Genomic DNA, 20773 nt, shown 5'->3' with positions numbered 1-20773 from the left:
CAAACCGTCACCCCCCCCCCCCCCCCAAACTCCCCTTTCTCCACACACAACAACAATTTTTGACCAATTAACCTACTAACCTGCATGCCGTTGGAATGTGGGCGGAAACCGGAGTACTCGGAGGAAACTCATGCAGCCTTGGGACAATGTTAAAACTCCCAACAGACAGTAAGAGGGAATTGTACCTGGACCACTGGCCCTGTAATACTGTTATGCTAATCGCTATGCCCCCATCTATAAAGTCTCCTGCAGCAGAGAGTGGATAGATTTACGTCAAATGGGAAAAGGATTAAAGAGGAGCAGTGTGAAAATTATTTAACTTAATAAGTGGCTGGAATCTGAAACTGTTTCTCTGAAGGAGTGATGAAAGCAGAAATCCTAACAGCATTTTAAAACTACCTGGGTAATCACCCGGTGTTCTGCAGCCTAAAGCACTATGGACCAAGGCCTGAGAAGTGGAATTATCCTAGAGATTATTTGTGGCTGGTGTAGACTGCCCTCCTTATGCACTGTAAGTTTCTATGATTTTATAACTGCAGCATTGAAAGAGTACACAATCTTGTATATATATATATATATATATATATGTTTCACCTTAAAAGAAATTTCATTCTGCAATCCTTTCATTCATTGAAAAACACAGATAAGGAATCCATAACTCAAGTGTTGTAATAGGATCCCATTGATTCTTTTCCATTCACACAACATGAATATCACTGGCAAATCCAGGATTTAATACCCGCGAACTGAAAAGGCAGCTAGCAGTTAACCACGCGGTGCATCTGGAGTCATACATAGGCCAGAATGGGTGGCAGAGTCCCTTTTCTAGAGGACATTCAGAGGGAAGACAGGTTTTTGCAGGGGAAGGAGAGATTTGCAGGACACAATATTTGGAGATGAATGGACTTGCATGAAGACCTAGGTGTACAGTTCTGTCTTTATGATAAGCCATATTCTAGATATGCTTCTTCGTATTCTGCCTAGGTAGTTTCCAACCATCTGGCATGAAGATGGTATTCCTGCCCCTCTCTCCACCTTCTTATTCTGGCTTCTTCCTCCTTCCTTTCCAGTCTGAAGAAGGGTCTTGGTCTGAAATTTTAACTATGTATTCATTTCCATAGGTGCTGCCTAACCTGCTGAATTTCTTCAGCAATTTTATGAGAGATGCACAGAATTTCCAGCACCTGTAGAAATTCTCGTGTTTATGATAAGACAGCTGATTCGAATAAATTGAGTTACCAACATAGCAAGCTACAAAGTACCCAAATCTCAGGGCTCTTCCCATTCTCACGTCTTGTTTTCCCAATATCTTTATTGCTCCACTATTGGCAGTCATACTTTCAGCTATCTATACCCCAAACTTGGAGATTCCCTCTTCGGATTTCACTATCTCTCTATGTTCCTTTAAGATACTTCTTAAAAACAGATTTGCTTGAAATGCAGGTTAGAAATTCATCTGCACAAGACCCAAGAAATGGACATCGCAAAGACAAAGGTGATATTAACAGCATCAGCTAATTTTGTACATGTTGCTGGGTGTTTAATGAGCTATAATTTTCCTGCTGTGAGAATCTTGTGTGCCTCTGAACTGCACAAATGAAATCGGCACTTAAGAACACTGTTTCTTCTCAGAACGCGTGGGTGTGTGGCCACGCAGAAACTTAAACGCTCCTGCATGCGTAGCCTCTGTTGTCACACAGCTGAAATGTTTTTTATATAATATTAATATAATTTTGAAATTATGCCAATGTAATTTTGAAATCTATGTTAATGTAATTGTGGAATCCCTGCAATTAATTATGTGTTAATGAATATAATACATAAATTTTCTAAATAATAAATGTACTACAACCTTTACTTGGAAACATTTTAGAGCTTCGATGATTTACACTGTCAGTGCTTCAAGTTACAAAGGTGTAACAAATTGTAACAATAAACACAGAATGGAAGGTGGTAGCTCATTGTTAATAAACTGCTGGCCTGCTGAACACCAACACCCTCTAGTCAAAACATTTTACTTTTGCCATTGTGCCTGTCAGTTGTTTTGACTGTCTAACATCATTTACTTGTGTCGTGAGTTGTGGTATGTGTTTGTTTGGTGTGCATATCACAGAAAAAAATTTAAAGTGCTATGCAGTTTTTAGGCTGCCTAAAAACTTCCTGCTCAGAGCAATGGTTAGAAAATGCAGCTTTAAAAAAATAGAGGGAATATTGTTAGAAACACCCAAAATTAATTGGTGACAAGATTTTTCAAATTCTTTGGTCTGAATGATGAATTAGGTTCATGAATCAGCAAAAGATTCAGCTTTTAATAGTGTTGAAGGCTCAGACTTAAATGTTCAGATACAGGTCTGCAGCAGCCATAGGCAGAGTGCCGTACAATTCGCCACCTAACAAAAAGATCCCAATGCAATGGGATTGGATATAGGTTAGGGATATATATTCACAACAGGATATAGTCTTAATGTGGGCAAATGAAGTTAAAGGTAGATGGACAAGAAGGTCTGCGTGGATGTGATGGGCCAAAGGGAACACTTTCTGCTGTATGAATCTATGACTCTATAAAATGCAAGTAAACTGGAGGACTTTTTACTCAAGTAAACTGGCCAAGATCCTTCATCAGGCCTGAAATGTTGACTGTTCATTTTCCTCCTTAGATGCTGACTGACCTGTTGAATTTTTCCAGCATGTCGCTCCAGATTTCCAGCATCTTGTGTCTCAGTGAAATGTCCCAAAATTGAGTCTGAGTCAGGCACGCTTTCAGCAGATTCCCCCTTGAACTTAATTAGCAGAAGTGAAGAAGAATTCCTATAATAACTATGAAAAGGCGAGTCACAAAATGAAGGTGTGTAAAAGCTCATGGCATTAAGGGAAGTGTGTTAGCATAGATAAAAGAGTGATAACTGCACAGGAGTCAGGGAGTCAGAATTAATGGATCCTCCAGGCTGGGAGGATGTAACTAATTGAATGCCCCAAGGATCAGAAAAGGGCCTCAATTATTTACTATCTTAATTAATGACTTGATAGAGAGGCCCAAAGCATATAGTTTTGCTGATAATATAGAAAATAGTGTGAAGGGCAGGCTGCACTGAGAATATTTGGACTCTGTGTGAGTGAGTTGGTGAAAACATACTAAATGGAGCTCAATTTTGGGAAGTGCAAAGAATCAAGTAGGAAGGATCAAATGCGGACAATTATTGAAATGAGTGAAGTACAGAGGCATCTAGGTGTTCTTGTGCAAATATCATAAAAAATTAAGGAGTGTAATGAATAATGCAAGTGACATATTGGCCTTCATTGCCATGGTGTTGGAGTTTAGAAATAGAGAATCATTATTACAGTTGTATTAAGTATTGGAGAGGCTATTACTGGTTTACTGTGCAGAATTTTGGTGAGTGGTCCCGAGTTCGAATCTGGCCGGCCCCTTGCATGCTTTCTTTCTGTGTTGGGAGAAGCGTTGAGCTAACAACTTGGCCTTGTAAAAAAAAACAAAGTGCCAAAAGAAATGGCAAGGTTGCCACAGGGTGTGGAGAGGAATAACAATAACAACAGGTTTGTATTATCATCAATGGCGAATCTCGATTACTTGGAGTTTGGAAGAATGAGGTTTGATCTTAGGGCAATACTGAATAAGTTGAGTGGAAAGTCTTTAACAAGGGATTATAGTTACAAGATGTGGGGTGGATCATTTCAAACTGAGGCACTTAGGGAATGTTTGGAGGGTGGTAAATCTCTGGACTTCTCTGACCCGGAGATTTGTGGATACTACATCACATAAGTGGAAGGCAGATACATTTTTAAACACCTGGGAACTGAGGGCTATGGAGAACTACCACAGAAGAGAAATAGAGGCCAGTGGCAGTTGAGCCATGGCAAGGTAGGTTTAAGGAGCTAAGTGGCCTACTCCTGCTCCCATTTGCTTGTGCTGTTGTGTTCGAGAATGCAAAGATGGGCTGCAGTGTATCATGTCTCTGAGCTCAGAAGAGGACACCTGATGACTCCTGAGACTCGTTTTCTGAGAGAGGACAGTTTTTGTTGGCTGCGATTTATCTAGCCTTCTAAGTTGTATGCAACAACTCAGGGAGCTTATTAACAATAGAACAGACAGATTATAAGGTTACGCTGACTTTCCTAGCTCTGGTGAACAATCTATGACCTAAAACAATAAAAACATTAAACATTCCATAGATGCTGTCTGACTCACTGAGTGTTTCCATATAGCCATAAGACATAGGAACTGAATTAGGCTATTTAGACCATTGAGTCTGCTCTGTCATTTGATCATGGTTGATCATACCAGTGCCCAAGAAGAACAGGGTGAGCTGCCTCAATGACTTTCACTCAGTTGCACTCACATCTACTGTGATGAAGTGCTTTGAGATGTTGGTCATGACTTGAATCAACTCCTGCTTAAGCAAGGAACTGGACCCATTGAAATCTCCGTATTGCCACAATAGGCCTTCAGTGGATGCAATCTCACTGGCTCTCCACTTGGCCATCGGAATACCTGGACAACAGCAATACCTAATTCAGCCTGCTGTTTGTTGACTACAGCTCAACATTTAACACAATCATTCCCTCAGTTCTAATCAACAAGCTTCAAAACCTGGGTCTCCGTACCTCCTTCTGAAATTTGATCCTTGATTTCCTCACCGGGAAACCACAGTCTGTGCGGATTGGAGATGTCATATCCTCCTCACTGACAATCAACACCCGGTGCACCTCAAGGCTCTGTACTTAGCCCACTGCTCTATTCTTTCTACATCTATGATTGTGTGACAAGGCACACCTCAAATGCCATCTATAAATTTGCTGATGCCATAACTATTGTTGACAGAATTTCTGATGGTGATGAAGAGCCACACAGGAGTAAGATAGATCAGCTGGTTGAGTGGCGTGACAGCAACAATCTTGCACTCAACGTTGGTAAGACTGAAGAATTCATTGCGGACTTCAGGAAGATAAAGTCAAGGGAACACACACCAGTCCTTATTGTGAGATCAGAAGTGGAAAGGATGAGCGATTTCAGGTTCCTGGGAGTCCACATCTCTGAGGATCTATCCTGGGCCCAGTATATTGATACAATTACAAAGAAGGCACGACAGTGGCTATATTTCATTAGGAATCTGAGGAGAACTGGTATGTCATCAAAGACACTCTCAAATTTCTACAGATGTCCCGTGGAGAGCATTGTAACTGGCTGCATCACCAACAGGTACGAAGGAGCCACTGCACAGGATCGGAAAAAGGTGCAGATAGTTGTAAACTCACCCAGCTCCAACATGGTCACTAGCCTCCCCAGCATCCAGAACATCTTCAAAAGGTAATGCCTCAAAAAGGCAGCATCCAGCATTAAGGATCTCCATAATCCAGGATATGCAGTCTACTCATTGCTGCCATCAGGAAAGAGGTACAGGAGCCTGAAGACACACACTCAGAGTTTCAGGAACAGCTACATCCCCCCTGAATTCTGAATGGACAATGAACCAATGAATATTTTCCCTCTTTTTTTGCAATACTTATTTAATTTAATTTTATTTACTTCTTATTGTAATTTATAGTTTTTGTTATTATGTGTTGTAATGTATTGTTGCTGCAAAACAACACATTTCAGGACATTTGCCAATGATATTAATCCTGATTCTGATTTCTTTTCCCTATAGGGTTCCTGTATCTTCTGTTTATATTTCAGTCCCATGAGACTGTTCTACCATTCAATGAGATAATTACTGATCTGTGATCTAACCCCATTAATCATTCATTTCTCTATTTCCCTGAATATATTTGACATAAACATTGTTCATTCGTTCGTTATGTGCTATGTTGACATAAATATACCAATTTGAAATTGAACAACTAACGTAACATGAACTACCATTTGCAACAGCAGGTTATAAATTTTCTCCAGATACCAAGACATTTTTAAAACTGAAGCGAATCTGCTTCAACATTTTTGCCATTTAACAAGTAGTTTGCTCTTTCCTTGAGTTCATGAGACCGAGAGGTAACCTTGTTCAAACATCTACAATTCTAAAAGTGAAATCATAGAAGCATAGAAAAGGGCCACTTTGACCCACCTGATCCATACCTACCGTTATTCCTATCTGCATCAATCCCATTTGCCTGACTTAGACCCATATCCTTCTTTCCTATCCAATTGCTCTTTCACCGTCATAATAATATCTGCATTCATTACCTCCTCTGGTAGTTCATCCCAAGTATTTACTACCTTCTGTGTGGCTTTCCTTTATTAGTCAGGGCATAGGATATAAGTGCAAGGAGATCTTGGCCCAACTTTATTGGTTAGTGCACGGCCAGAATTCTCCTTCTGGTGATTAATCCCCCACTCCCACCCCATTTCCCCCACCGACTTTTCACTTCTTCTCACCTGCCTATTACTTCCCCTGGGTCCCCTCCTTCCCTTTCTCCTATGGTCCACTCTGCTCTCCTATCAGGATCCTTCTTCTCCACCCTTTGACCTTTCCAATCCACCTGGCTTCACCTATCAGCTTCCAGCTAGTCTCTTTCTCCTCCCTCCACCTCTTTATTCTGGCAACTTCCCCCTTCCTTCTCAGTCCTGAAGAAGGGTCTCGGCTCGCCTGTTTATTCATTTCCATAGATGCTGCCTGACCTGCTGAGTTCCTCCAGTTTTCTGCGTGTGGTTGCCAGGATAATGTCGTTAAATGCAAGTTTATGTATAGTATCAGAGCTGGAGATGACAGAGAAGAATAATTTTTCTTCTCAGAGTACTGTGAAACTCTAGAATCCTCTATTGATGAACTATGAGTGCTGAGTCATTAAGTATATCCAGGACTCAGATAACTGAACAGACTCGTGGACTGGAAATCAAGAATTATGGGGAACAGGCAGAAAAAATGGGACTGAAGTCAAATATTAGATCAAACATGATCTTAATGAATCTTGGAGCAGGCTCAATGTGCTCCGCTTTAGGTTCTTATAGAATAAGTCCTCATGTTTAGCTTATTAGTATGCCTTTTAAAGTTCAAGGTTCAAAGTAAATTTATTATCAACGTGTGTGGCACGTGGCCAAGTGGTTAAGGCGTCGGTCTAGTGATCTGAAGGTCGCTAGTTCGAGCCTTGGCTGAGGCAGCATGTTGTGTCCTTGAGCAAGGCACCTAACCACACATTGTTCTGCCGGGACACTGGTGCCAAGCTGTATGGGTCCTAATGCCCTAAAAATCGCCTAAAAAAGAGTGACCAGAACTGGAACTAGGAATAGAGCACATCGTTAAAACGGAATTCGAATTGAGAACTGTAATTTTAACTCTTCCATCCATATGGCTCATACTCTAATGACTGACATAACTGCAGCAGGTATGTTTAGTAAGTCTGCAGCTGACCTGAACTTTGGTGGTGTTGTCTGTAGTCAGCCGTGCAATGATATTGATCAGCTGGTTAAGTTGGCCAGGACAGTAGTAAATGCAATTTAAATCTGATTAAGTGCAAACTCATGTATTTTGGGAATTCTGACAAGGGTAAGTAAGACATAGGCCACAAAAGGCAGGGTCCAAAGGATTATGGAGAGACTTTGATGTACAAGTGTGAGATCCCTGAAGGTGGTAGCACAGGTCAGCACACATACAATGCTGGAGGAACTCAGCAGGTCAGGCAGCATCTATGGAAAAGAATAAACGGTCAAAGTTTCAGGCCGAGGCCCTTCTTTAAAATGGAAATGGAATGGGGAAGTTGCCAGAATAAAAAAGTGGGAGGAGGGGAAGAAGAACTAGCTAGATGATAGGTGAAGCCAGGCGGGTGGGAAAGGTAAAGGGCTCAGTCAGGTCCACTGTTGACAATCAGGTTGATAGTGTGGTGAAGACGGCAGAAATAATACACTCAGTGGCCACTTCATTAGGTACACCTGCTCATTAATGTAAATATCTAATCAGCCAATCATGTGGCAGCAACTCAATACATAATAGCATGCAGACATGGTCAACAGGTTCAGTTGCTGTTTGGACCAAACAGCAGAATGGCAAAGAAATGTGATCTAAGTGACTTGGACCGTGGAATAATTGTTTGTGCCAGAAGGATGGTTTGAGTATTGAATTGAATTGACTTTATTACTTACACCCATGAGGAGTAAAAATCTTTATGTTAATCTCCGTCTAAATGTGCAATGTGAAATTTATAGTAATTTACAATAGTCTCAGAAGCTGCTGATGTCCTGGGATTCTCATGCACAACAGTTTCTAAAGTTTCCAGAGAATGGCATGAAAAACAAATACAAAACATCCAGTAAGCGGCAGTTCTGTGGGCAAAAACACTTTCTTAATGAGAGAGACCTGAGGAGAATGACCAGAGTTGTTCAAGCTGACAGGAAGGTGACAGTTACTCAAATAAGCCTGTTTTACAACATTGGTGTGTAGAAGAGCATCTCTGAATGCACAATATGTCAGACGTTGAAATGGATAGGCTACAGCAGCGAAGGACCATGAACAAGCTCTCAGTCGCCCCTTTATTAGCTAAAGGAGGCACCTAATAAAATAGTCTCTGAGTGTATGGGCTTTTATGGTTTCTATACCACAGAATAGATGTGATTGCATTGGAGAGGGCACAAAGGGATATTCACTATGATGTTGTACGTGATGGAATGTTTCAAGAGGAGAGACTTGATAAGGCTGGGCTTGTTTCCTTTGAAGCAGAGGAGGCTGAGGAAGGATCTGAAAGAGGTGTACAAAATTATGAGGTGTACGAACAGGGCAGAGAGTAAGATATTTTCCCCATTACAGGTGTGTCTAACACCAGAGGTCACTGAGTGTGGAATAAGACAGTTACAGAGAATCAAAGGGAGAATTACTTCCTTTTCTAAGTGATGACAATCTGAAACCTGCTTCTGAAAAGGAGGTTGTGGCAGGTACTCCCAGAATATTTAAGAAGTACCTATACAAGCATTTGAGTCTTCAGATTCTACAGATGATGTGCTGGTAAATGAGATTAGTACATGGGTACTTGCTGCCTGGTACAGACATAGTGTGCCAAAAGCGCCTGTTTTTATGCTCCATGATTCTATGGATTTTATCTTCCCTGTCCTTTTGTTATCAGGAATTTTAGTCATGTATAAATATGGTGAATAGCTGTTGCCCCACACACTAATCCTTGTTGGACCCCTTTGACAACATCTTGACAACTAGTGTAACATGTGCATCTATACTTCTTGGCTCCTGCTGCTTGGTTGATAACTAGTTTGGCCAATAACTTACCTTTGATTCCTTAACCTTTAACTTTAGGAAACAGTCCCTTATGAATTATTTTATTGAATAGCTTCTGGAATTTCATATAAATTGTACCCATTGATGTTCCCTTTCCTCTTTGTTCACCATCTCTCCAATACATCTTCAGGACGGACAAGAGTTTCCCTTTACAAACCAAAGTTTACAATCTGCCTGTGAGTCAGAAGATTGAGAGTTCAAGACCCACTCCCCAGTGGCCTGAGTGCATGACCTAGACTCACATCTCAGTGCAGTACTTTTGGGATTCTGTATAGATCGAGATACCATTTGTTATACAGGATATTGATCTGAGGTCTTGTTTAACCTTCCAGTTGGAATTAAAAGATTTTGTGACATTATATTTGAAGAGGAGTGAAGGAGACCTCCCATATGAACAATAATTTATATACTCTATCCTTAGCCAAACCAGATAATGTTCTGGTAACTCCTACTCACATTAACAATCCTATTGTTACAGGAGCATCAAATATGGGTATTTATTTGAACTCCAACAACAAGGAACTCATTGCAAATGACACTTTATAATGCTGTCTGATCTCGATTATTTTTACATAATTATATGCGAACAAGCTTCACTGCTTTCTTTCTCTGAAACAAAATGTGCAAACACTTTTCATAGTTGTATACAGTACTCAGATGCACCTGTTGATTGTGTACTTGACTCTGAAGTTGTACTGGTACAACCTCTACATGTGACTCAAGCACCTGAGTAGTGACACAAGAATCAGTAGTTGATTCTTCATCAAATGTTTCTTCACTGCTTACAGATACATCGTTTGCTACAAATGTGAGATATGGATATTTCTAATATGATGTCCAAAATGGATAAATTAAAAAAAACACCTTTCTGGAGCAGATTTGGACAGTTTCAGTAAGTCTTACATTCCAATCTGGATGCATCACATCCTGGTATGGCAGTTGCTCTGCCTAAGACATTGAGAAATTGCAGAGTTGTGAATGCAGTTCGGTCCATGACAAACCAATTCTCATTCATTTACCCTATCTGTGTTTCCCGCTGGCTTGAGAAGCAGCCAACATAATCTAGGACTGCTCCCACCCTGGTCCTTCTGTTATCTCCATCAACCCCACCCCCTCACCCTCATCACCGGGCTGAAGATGCCAAAGCTTGAGAACATGCATTACCAGACTCAAGATCATATTCTATTCTGTTGTTATAAGACCCTTACATGTCAAAGGTACATATATTGTATGTCAAATATATCAAAGGTGACATGTCAACGATTTCCCAATCTACCTTGTCTTGGCTTTGGACTTTAACTGCCAGCCTGCACCGTACCTTCTCTGTAACTGTAACATCACATTCTTCATTTTGTTTTTTTTAATCATCTTCTGTACTGAATCGATGTTTTTATGTATGAATGGCATGCAAACAAAAAGAATCTTTTCATTGTATTCCAGTAAATGTGGCAATAATAAACCAATTACCAATTGGACTGATGAACCCAGCTCTTTTACATTATTTAAAATGTGACTCATTTGTTTTAATTACTGCCTCTCCACACTCTCCACTAAGCTAGGCTGTACTAGGCTCAATCACACACCTAGCTGAGTGGTGTGGGCTCACTCAGTATTTAAACAAGATGATACATAGAAACATAGAAAATAGGTGCAGGAGTAGGCCATTTGGCCCTTCAAGCCTGCACCGCCATTCAGTATGATCATGGCTGATCATCCAACTCAGAACCCTGTACCTGCTTTCTCTCCATACCACCTGATCCCTTTAGCCACAAGGGCCATATCTAACTCCCTCTTAAATATAGCCAGTGAACTGGCCTCAACTATTCCCTGTGGCAGAGAATTCCACAGATACACCACTCTCTGTGTGAAGAAGTTTTTCCTCATCTTGGTTCTAAAAGGCTTCCCCTTTGTCCTTAAACTGTGACCCCTCGTTCTGGACTTCCCCAACATCAGAAACAATCTTCCTGCATCTAGCCTGTCCAATCCCTTTAGAATTTTATACGTTTCAATAAGATCCCCCCTCAATCTTCTAAATTCCAGTGAGTATAAGCCTAGTCGATCCAGTCTTTCTTCATATGAAAATCCTGCCATCCCAGGAATCAATCTGGTGAACCTTCTTTGTACTCCCTCTATGGCAAGAATGTCTTTCCTCAGATTAGGGGACCAAAACTGCACACAATACTCCAGGTGTGGTCTCACCAAGGCCTTGTACAACTGTAGTAGAACCTCCCTACTCCTGTACTTGAATCCTCTTGCTATGAATGCCAACATACCATTTGCCTTTTTCACTGCCTGCTGTACCTGCATGCCCACTTTCAATGACTGGTGTACAATGACACCCAGGTCTTGTTGTATCTCCCCTTTTCCTAATCGGCCACCATTCAGATAATAATCTGTTTTCCTGTTCTTGCAACCAAAGTGGATAACCTCACATTTATCCACATTAAATTGCATCTGCTATGAATTTGCCCACTCACCTAACCTATCCAAGCCACCCTGCATCCTCTTAGCATCCTCCTCACAGCTAACACCGCCACCCAGCTTCGTGTCATCCGCAAACTTGGAGATGCTGCATTTAATTCCCACGTGTAAATCATTTATATTGTAAACAACTGGGGTCCCAGCACGGAGCCTTGCGGTACCCCACTAGTCACTGCCTGCCATTCTGAAAAGGTCCCGTTTACTCCCACTCTTTGTTTCCTGTTTGCCAACCAATTCTCTATCCACATCAATACCATACCCCCAATACCGTGTGCTTTAAGTTTGCTCACTAATCTCCTGTGTGGGACCTTGTTAAAAGCCTTTTGAAAATCCAAATATACCACATCCACTGGCTCTCCCCATCCACTCTACTAGTTACATCTTCAAAAAGTTCTATAAGAGTCGTCAGACATGATTTTCCTTTCACAAATCCATGCTGACTTTGTCCGATGATTTCACCGCTTTCCAAATGTGCTGTTATCACATCTTTGACAATCGACTCTAGCATTTTCCCCACCACCGATGTCAGACTAACTGGTCTATAATTCCCCGGTTTCTCTCTCCCTCCTTTTTTAAAAAGTGGGGTTACATTAGCCACCCTCCAATCCTCAGGAATTAATCCAGAATCTAAGGAGTTTTGAAAAATGATCACTAATGTGTCCATTATTTCTTGGGCTACTTCCTTAAGCACTCTGGGATGCAGACCATCTGGCCCTGGGGATTTATCTGCCTTTAATCCCTTCAATTTACCTAACACCACTTCCCTGCTAACATGTATTTCCCTCAGTTCCTCCATCTCAGTAGACCCTCGGTCCCCTACTATTTCTGGAAGATTATTTATGTCCTCCTTAGTGAAGACCGAACCAAAGTAGTTATTCAATTGGTCTGCCATGTCCTTGTTCCCTATGATCAATTCATCTGTTTCTGACTGTAAAGGACCTACATTTGTCTTAACCAATCTTCTTCTTTTCACATATCTATAAAAGCTTTTACAGTCAGTTTTTATGTTCCCGGCCAGCTTTCTCTCATAATCTTTTTTCCCCTTTCCTAATTAAGCCCTTTGTCCTCCTCTGCTGGATTCCGAATTTCTCCCAGTCCTTAGATGTGCTGTTTTTTCTGGCTAATTTGTATGTTTCTTCTTTGGAATTGGTACTATCCCTAATTTCCTTTGTCAGCCACGTTAGTCCATTAATGATTCATCATGAAGGTAGAGTAACTTTAGGACACAAACCAGATAAGCACATGGATGTAAGAAAAAATGGAGGGTTATGACTGTGTAAGAGGGAAGGATTAGATTGATTGTAGAGTAAGTTTATATAGGTTGGGATAATATTGTTGGCCAAGGCGCCCATACTGTGCTGTATTGTTCTATGTTCCAACTTATTCAAAGCTTCTTTTAATGTAATCGTTCTGTGACCTAATTGGAAGAAGGGTGGTATGGAAGAATCAACAGAAATTTAATATATCAAAAAAGCTCTCAAATAAATGGAAAGAGAAACTTGGTCCACTGTAGGACACAAATTCTGTCAGTATTCAATGTGTGGCATAGATCCAACGTTCAACTGTTGTAAAATGACCTACACATTTAGCTACAACTCATTTTGATAGTGTACTCATAAGCATAATGAAATGGTCATAGCCTTTCAGAGGAAAAAAATCTTGACTTTCTCTTGAATTCTGTTTGAAATCTCGCTTCTAATTTTTTTTTGATGTATTTAAGGCGGAGGTATTTGAAGGGCTTAAATCTACAGGGAGAAGGCAGGAGAGTAGGCTTGAAAAAAAATCAACCATGACTGAATGGAAGGGTAGACTGAAATGGTCTTATTCTGCTCTGATATATTATAAGCTAATCCCATTTTGCTTCTTGGGAGATGCAAGAACAGGATGTAAACCATTGAATGGAAAAGCTTTTATTGTTTTTTTTTGGTGGGGTCAGTTGCATAAATTTCTGTGATATATTATTCTTAGTATATTTCTGATTCTATAACTCAATTCAATGTAGTCAACTACGTGGGCTTGAAATTAGATAGTAACACGTACAAAATGCTGGAGGAACTCAGTAGGTCAGGTAGCATCTATGGAAAGGAATAAACAGTCAATGTTTCAGACCGAGACCTTTCATCAGGACTGGTTTTCCAGCATCTTCAGAATCTCTTGTTTTTGAAATTACAGAGAGGTCAGACTGTGTACGGATGACTTTCTCCCCTGATGAAGTTAGTGAATCAGCTGGGTTTTTCTGACAATTTGATGGTTCTTTTTTTTTGTGGTCATCATCAGTAGGGCTTATCAAATGAATTAGTTAGTGTGGAGGGATTTGAACTCAGGCTGCTGGACTGTTAATCCAGGCAATTTACGAATTCAATAATTTAACCATTATGTCACCACTAAGGGCACTGTTCAGCAATGAATTATCTGTTCCAATGTCCTACTTGCAGATCTGAAGTCAGCAATTTGGTAAAAGCAAATCATGAGACATTTAAGCAAAGAGCATTACACTGGTAATTGGGTAAATAATGGGAATATGATAGGTGTGGTTTGTTATACATATTTAAGATATTTGATAAAGTAGATCACAAGAGGCTTGTTAGAAACTTTCAGGCAAATGGCATAAAGCAAAAAGATGAAATATGGAGCTAGAGTTAAGTTATTAACAGAAATGCCGAAATCACTCAGCAGGCCAGGAAGCTCCTTCAAAAAGAGAAACTGAGTCTTGCAGGTTGATGTTTCATTAGAATCCAAAGTTCAAAAGTTCAAAGTATAATTTATTACCAGAGTACATACACGTCACTACATAGAGCCCCGAGATTCCTTTTCCTGCGGGCACACTCAGCAAATCTATAGAACAGTAACTGTAAACAGGATCAATGAAAGAGCAAGAGCACAGAAGGCAACAAACTGCAAATGCAAATATAACTATATAGCAATAAATAACGAGAGCATGATCCAACAAGATAAAGGGTCCTTAAAGTGAGATCATTGCTTGTGGGCACATCTCAATAGATGAGTGCAGTTATCCCCTTTTGTCCAGGAGCCTGATGGTTGAGGGGTAGTAACCATTCTTGGTGAATTCATCTGACGTTTGGATTGGAATGTTTCAGAAGAATACTCATTAACCTGAAACATTAGATCTGGTTGTCTCTCCAGAGAGGCTCTCTGACCTGTTGAGTGTTTCGAGCACTTCATGTTCTTATTTCAGATATCCTGCATCTGGAGGTCTTTGCTTTTCGACAGTCGAGTGATGGCCAGGAAATGACAGATTATAATAGATCTGTGGAACTTACGTTAGAAATGGGTTATGAATAATATCCCTAGGAAATGTTTGCACTGGTTGGCTCTGGGAAGATTGGCATACATTGGCAGTATGGGCAAACTTATGCGGTTGGCATGGATTGTGAATATGCAGAGGAAATGAACATACATATTTAATGGAAAGATGCTAAAGAGAAGAGTACCCAGACAGTGGAAAACATCTTGTATTGTCCCGGTACCGAAGAAACCACAACCAAAGGAGTTGAATGACTTCAGACCTGTTGCCTTGACGTCGCACGTGATGAAGACCATGGAGCGGCTGATAATACAGAATCTGAGGCCACAAACCAGGCACGCCCGGGATCCGCTTCAGTTTGCGTATAAGGAGAAGGTGGGAGTGGAGGATGCTATCACGTATTTGCTGCACAAATCACTCTCTCACCTAGATGGGGTCAGTTGTGCTGTGAGGATTACATTCCTTGACTTCTCTAGTGCCTTTAACACCATCCAGCCCAAGATCTTAAAGCACAAACTAACGGAGATGGGAGTAGACTCTCACATGGTGGATTGGATAGTGGACTACTTGACAGATAGACCTCAGTATGTGCGGTTGGGAGACTGTAGGTCTGACACAGTGGTCAGCAGCACAGGAGCGCCACAGGGAACCGTACTCTCTCCGGTCCTGTTCACCCTGTACACATCTGACTTCCAATATAACTCGGAGTCCTGCCATGTGCAGAAGTTCGCTGATGACACGGCCATAGTGGGGTGTGTCAGGAATGGACAGGAGGAGGAGTATAGGAAACTGATACAGGACTTTGTGATATGGTGCAACTCAAACTACCTGCGTCTCAATGTCACCAAGACCAAGGAGATGGTGGTGGACTTTAGGAGATCTAGGCCTCATATGGAGCCAGTGATCATTAATGGAGAATGTGTGGAGCAGGTTAAGACCTACAAGTATCTGGGAGTACAGTTGGACGAGAAGCTAGACTGGACTGCCAACACAGATGCCTTGTGCAGGAAGGCACAGAGTCGACTGTACTTCCTTAGAAGGTTGGCGTCATTCAATGTCTGCAGTGAGATGCTGATGATGTTCTATAGGTCAGTATCTATCTATCTATCTATCTATCTATCTAAAGATATGGTGAACAGTGTAAGGTAGGATTTCAGCTATTTAACTTCCTAAAAAGTAAATTCAGATGACTAAAGCCACATAAAAAATGTACAAGAGTATAGCTGTTTCAAATAGTGGCATGTAGCAACAGAATAAATGAAATATTCCTTGTAATGACACGGGGGTTAGCCACTGTTAAAATACCTGTGCTTCATATAAAAAGATTATTAGAATCACCCGGTGGATACAAATAAACTCACTAAGACTTGAAACTGTAAGAAGCGAATCTGCTTGTCGGTTGAGAGATGCTACTTCCTCCATTGAGATTTCTTGCACTTGGATAGATGGACAGAAATAGAGAAAATGTATTTACATTCAAAAGCAGCTTGTTGGAGGAAGTCTGTGGGGGGGGGGGGGAAGGATTGTTGATGCTTATTGTCAAAAGCCTGCAAGGTCTTGACATGAAAGGTTGATACTTTTTCTCGCCCACCCCACCCTACAGACCCACTGAGTTCCTCCAGGAGTTAGTTTTCTGCTCCATATTCCAGTGCCTGCACTCTAGTGGGTATCCAAAGGTATTTACATTGTGGGAACCCGGAATCGTTTGCAGCTGATGATCATAACAGGAAATTTTGTGGAGGAAAATTAGATAAAATTTGTATTCAGGAAAGAAAACAGCAAGTTCCGGGGTAGATGTGGAGAGAGACTCTAAAGATGCTGGAAACTTTGAGCAACACCCACAAAATGCTGCAAGTCAGGCAGCATCTATGGGGAGCGGGTGGAAGAAATGGTTAACATTTTGGGCCGAGATTCCTCAGGAGGACTGGTAAGGAAGTGGGAAGAAGTCAGAATAAACAGGTGGAATCAGGAAAGGAATACAAACTAGCACGTGATGGGTGAGAGCAGCAGATATCACAGTGAGAGAGGATCTCACTGAACTCCCATCAACAAGGAGATTTAAAATTCTTCAGGAAAGGCATACCTTGAAGAGACTTGCAGTGGAGCAGCAAATTATAAACACAAGAGGTTCTGCAGTTGCTGGAAATCTTGAGCAACACATCAAAGATGCTGTAGGAACTCCAACTGGGTTTTACGAGATTCAGGAAGTGATAGCGAGAGGCGGTTTCCTCAGTCACAGTTATCTAGAACTGCGATCACGATCAGAAGATAAGGGATTAGTCAACTAGGTGTCACAGAGTCATAAAATATTGAAACACATAGGCCACTGCAAATTGTTGGAAATCTCCACTCAGAATGGGGAAGAAAACTGAGCTAAGTGACTTTGACCGTGGAATGATTGTGGTTTGAGTGTCTCAGAAACTGCTCATTTCCAGGGATTTTTATGCACAATGGCCCCGAGGGTTTGCAGAGAATGTGCAAAAAACAAAAAAGAAAACACCCAGTGAGCGACAGTTCTGTGGAAGAAAATGTTCTGTAAATGAGAGGTCAGAGGAGAATGGTTAGACTGGTTCAAGCTGACAGGAAGGTGACAGTAACTCAGATAACCCTGCGTTACAACTGTGGTGTGCAGAAGAGCATCGCTGCTCACACAACATGAAATGGATGGGCTACAGCAGCAGAAGATCACACCGAGTTCCACTCCTGAATGTAATAAACTGGCCGCTGAGTGTGTATGCCATAGGGCAAAGTATTTACAAGAATGAGCTTGACGGATGTTTGACGAGGGCTCATGGGGATTGGAGTCAGAATTGGGATTGAGGCACAGGATCAGCCACATATTTTACTGAATGGCAGAGCTGGCTCAAGAGGTTACTTTCACTATTTCTCACAATACAAAAGATGTCAATTGCACGGAGCAAAAAAAAACCAATGGTGTTTCTCCACGTTATGTGAGGGTCCAATTTTGTGAAGGTGAGAGAAATGGAGTTGAAGTGTAAATAATTTTGAAGGCCAGTTCCAGAAAATCAAAAGCATTACCTTAATACACAACTATCTGCTTTCTCAATCAGTTATAGATAGCAGACCTTTCAACTTACGTTACTTCATGGCTGACACTCTGAGTACACAACTGTGTTTTCAATTTACTTTTATGCTCTGTGCTTTTTTCAAGCCACCTAACCCTGCTTTATTTATGCCATATTTTCTGGTGGCTACAAAGTCACAGAGCTTTACGGTTCCTTTTCTGTTTTGGTGTCCTCCTATACACTGTCCATTGTGCTTGCTTGAGATGGACAGTGAATGCCGATGCAACCATGGGATGTATGACAGCCGAGCCTGATCCCGTCCCCAAACACAATCTTCCCAGCAGAGGTTGCTGAATAGATATTGAGATCAAGAAACCTGGTTGACCTTTCCCATCACCAGCCTAGGAATAACATGGTCTACTGCTCTCTTGAATATTCATTTTCTTTGTCCAGATTAGGTTCTGCTGCTTGGTTCATATCAAATTGTGAGACTGAAATCTTCAAAGTCTGAGCAGTGGATTGATTCATTGACTGAATTGTGATCAGAACTCCACACTGAGACTGGTCAACACAGATTATTAGCTTTTTTCCTCATTCCTGATGAAATAAATGACTGTGCTCAAACTAAACTGAAATAAATTCCCAGTCCTGTCCTCCACTGTAATGTATTTACTGTGCCTGAAGTGATGACGCAGAGTATCAGACCCATAATACATTGCAAATCTAGCAGCAATCATTAATTCCTTTATCAAATTATGCTGGGGACTACTGTTCTCCTCATTTCAACAATTATCTCTCCCTTTAATGTCAGACCATCAAAGTTCTCTAAAACATCCCGTCAACAAAGTGATGAAAAGTCAAGAATTAAAAGCATCAGTGGCAAATGTTTATTTTTAAACTTCTGATTTTTGTGACATTTTTGTTTTAATGCGCAGGGAGAAGCAATCTGGCTTTAAATGAATGTAGTACAAAGCATAATACCAGCCCTTCAACTCATGACGTTGTGTCAGCCCTTTAACCTACTCCAAGGTCAATCTAACCCCTTTCCCTCCAGCAAAGCCCTCCATTTCTCTTTCACACATGTGCCTATCTAAGGATCTCTTAAATATCCCTAATGTTTCTGCCCTGACCACCAACCCTAGCAACGCATTTCACAAAGCCACCACTCTCTGTGTAAAAAATCCTACCTCTGATGTCCCTCTAAACTTTCCTCCTAACTCCTTAAAGTTGTGCCCCCTTGCACTCACCACACAATGAATGGTTTTCGTTCTTATTTCGACTCCTCTTCTCAAGGTGCTGAGGCTTAGCAGGTGTAGTTCCAGCAGTTTACGCTGCCTTGGATGTGCATACCTCAGCAGTCAGGATTAGCCCTTACCCAGCTGCAAGGCCATTTATTATGTGTGAACATGGCAGTGAGGACCATTAGGGTTGCCTCAGTCACATCAGTTCTGCGCTCATGCACTCTCTACCATTCCAGCAGGTGAAATATATCATTACGGACCACCAAGGCTTCATTTGCCATGGTTGGAGATACCCATAGTCACTTACATTCAGTGGCCACATTATTAGGCACACCTGCTCATTAATGCAAATATCTAATCAGCCAATCACGTGGCAGAAACTCAAAGCATAAAAGCATGCAGACATGGTCGAGAGGTTCAGTTGTTGTTCAGAGCAAACATCAGAATGGGGAAGAAAAGTGATCTATGTGAATTTGACCGTGGTGTTAGATGGTGTGGTTCGAGTATCTCAACAACTGCTGATCTTCTGGGATTTTTACACACAAGTCTCTGGAGTTTACAGAGAATCATATGAGAAACAAAACAAAAACATCCACTTTCTGGCAGTCCTGTGGGCGAAAATGCCCTGTGAATGAGAGAGTTCAGAGGAGAATGGCCAGATTGGTTCAGCTGACAGGAATGCAACTCTAACTCGTATAACCACGCATTACAACAGTGATGTGCAGAAGAGAATCTCTGAATACACAACACATCGGACAGCAGCAGAAGACCATGAACATATAATCAGTGACCACTCTAGTAGGTAGAGGAAGTATCTCATAAAGTGACTATTAAGTGTATAATATCTTAACGACTACTGAGATCAGCGTAAGTAGACAAAGTTACAGATCAAATTAACAGCATTCTGTTCTGTGCACCTTAAAACTATATGAATCAGTGCACATCTAACACAAAGCTATTGGTGCAGCCTTGCAATAAATGTTGGAGAAATAGTCTCAACTTGCATTAGCTTATTAGTTCATCTGCTCAGTAATACATCAGTTTCAAGTTGCTGAATTATTGTCCAGGGCTACTAAACATCAGCTGTTGGTGTATCACTGCACTGATAATCATGTTCTAATGGGAGCACAGGTAGATGTGATGGTCTCTAAGATGCTCCATTTACTAGACAGGCATTTTCCCTTCCCACTGCTAACACTGTTCGAAAGAGCCCCCCCACCTTAGCACCTCCACATCATAGTCAACCATTTCTGTTCACCTACAGCTGTCATTTACCCATTAAATATAAGGTTTGCTTCCTTATTAACTCAACTTGAGCTCATTATAAAAACAATATAGATCTAACTGTCATAGCCTCTGGAGAAAAGGCATTAAGGTCGCATGCAGAAACTTAAACAATTCCAGCATGGTGAAACAATGTTTAATTATCAATTCAATTAATGAAGGCTGTTACACAATGCAACATTTCCTCATAATAATCACAGCCTGAATGTGTAGAATGTGCTTAAATCAGATACTCAAAGCTGGTCT

The 20773-nt window shown here is 41.1% G+C and overlaps 1 protein-coding gene across 2 annotated transcripts in view; it reads right to left on the bottom strand.

The window, feature by feature from the left end:
- The window catches only part of ptprn2 (protein tyrosine phosphatase receptor type N2), a 1022449-nt gene that overhangs the window by 114362 nt on the left and 887314 nt on the right, over nucleotides 1-20773 (bottom strand). The gene's annotated exons all lie outside the window — the stretch shown is intronic.

This window comes from Hemitrygon akajei, chromosome 8, assembly GCF_048418815.1.
Source record: "Hemitrygon akajei chromosome 8, sHemAka1.3, whole genome shotgun sequence".
Taxonomy (NCBI): domain Eukaryota; kingdom Metazoa; phylum Chordata; class Chondrichthyes; order Myliobatiformes; family Dasyatidae; genus Hemitrygon; species Hemitrygon akajei.
The sequence above is the reverse complement of the archived record's forward strand: the minus strand, read 5'-3'. Positions and strand labels throughout refer to the sequence as shown.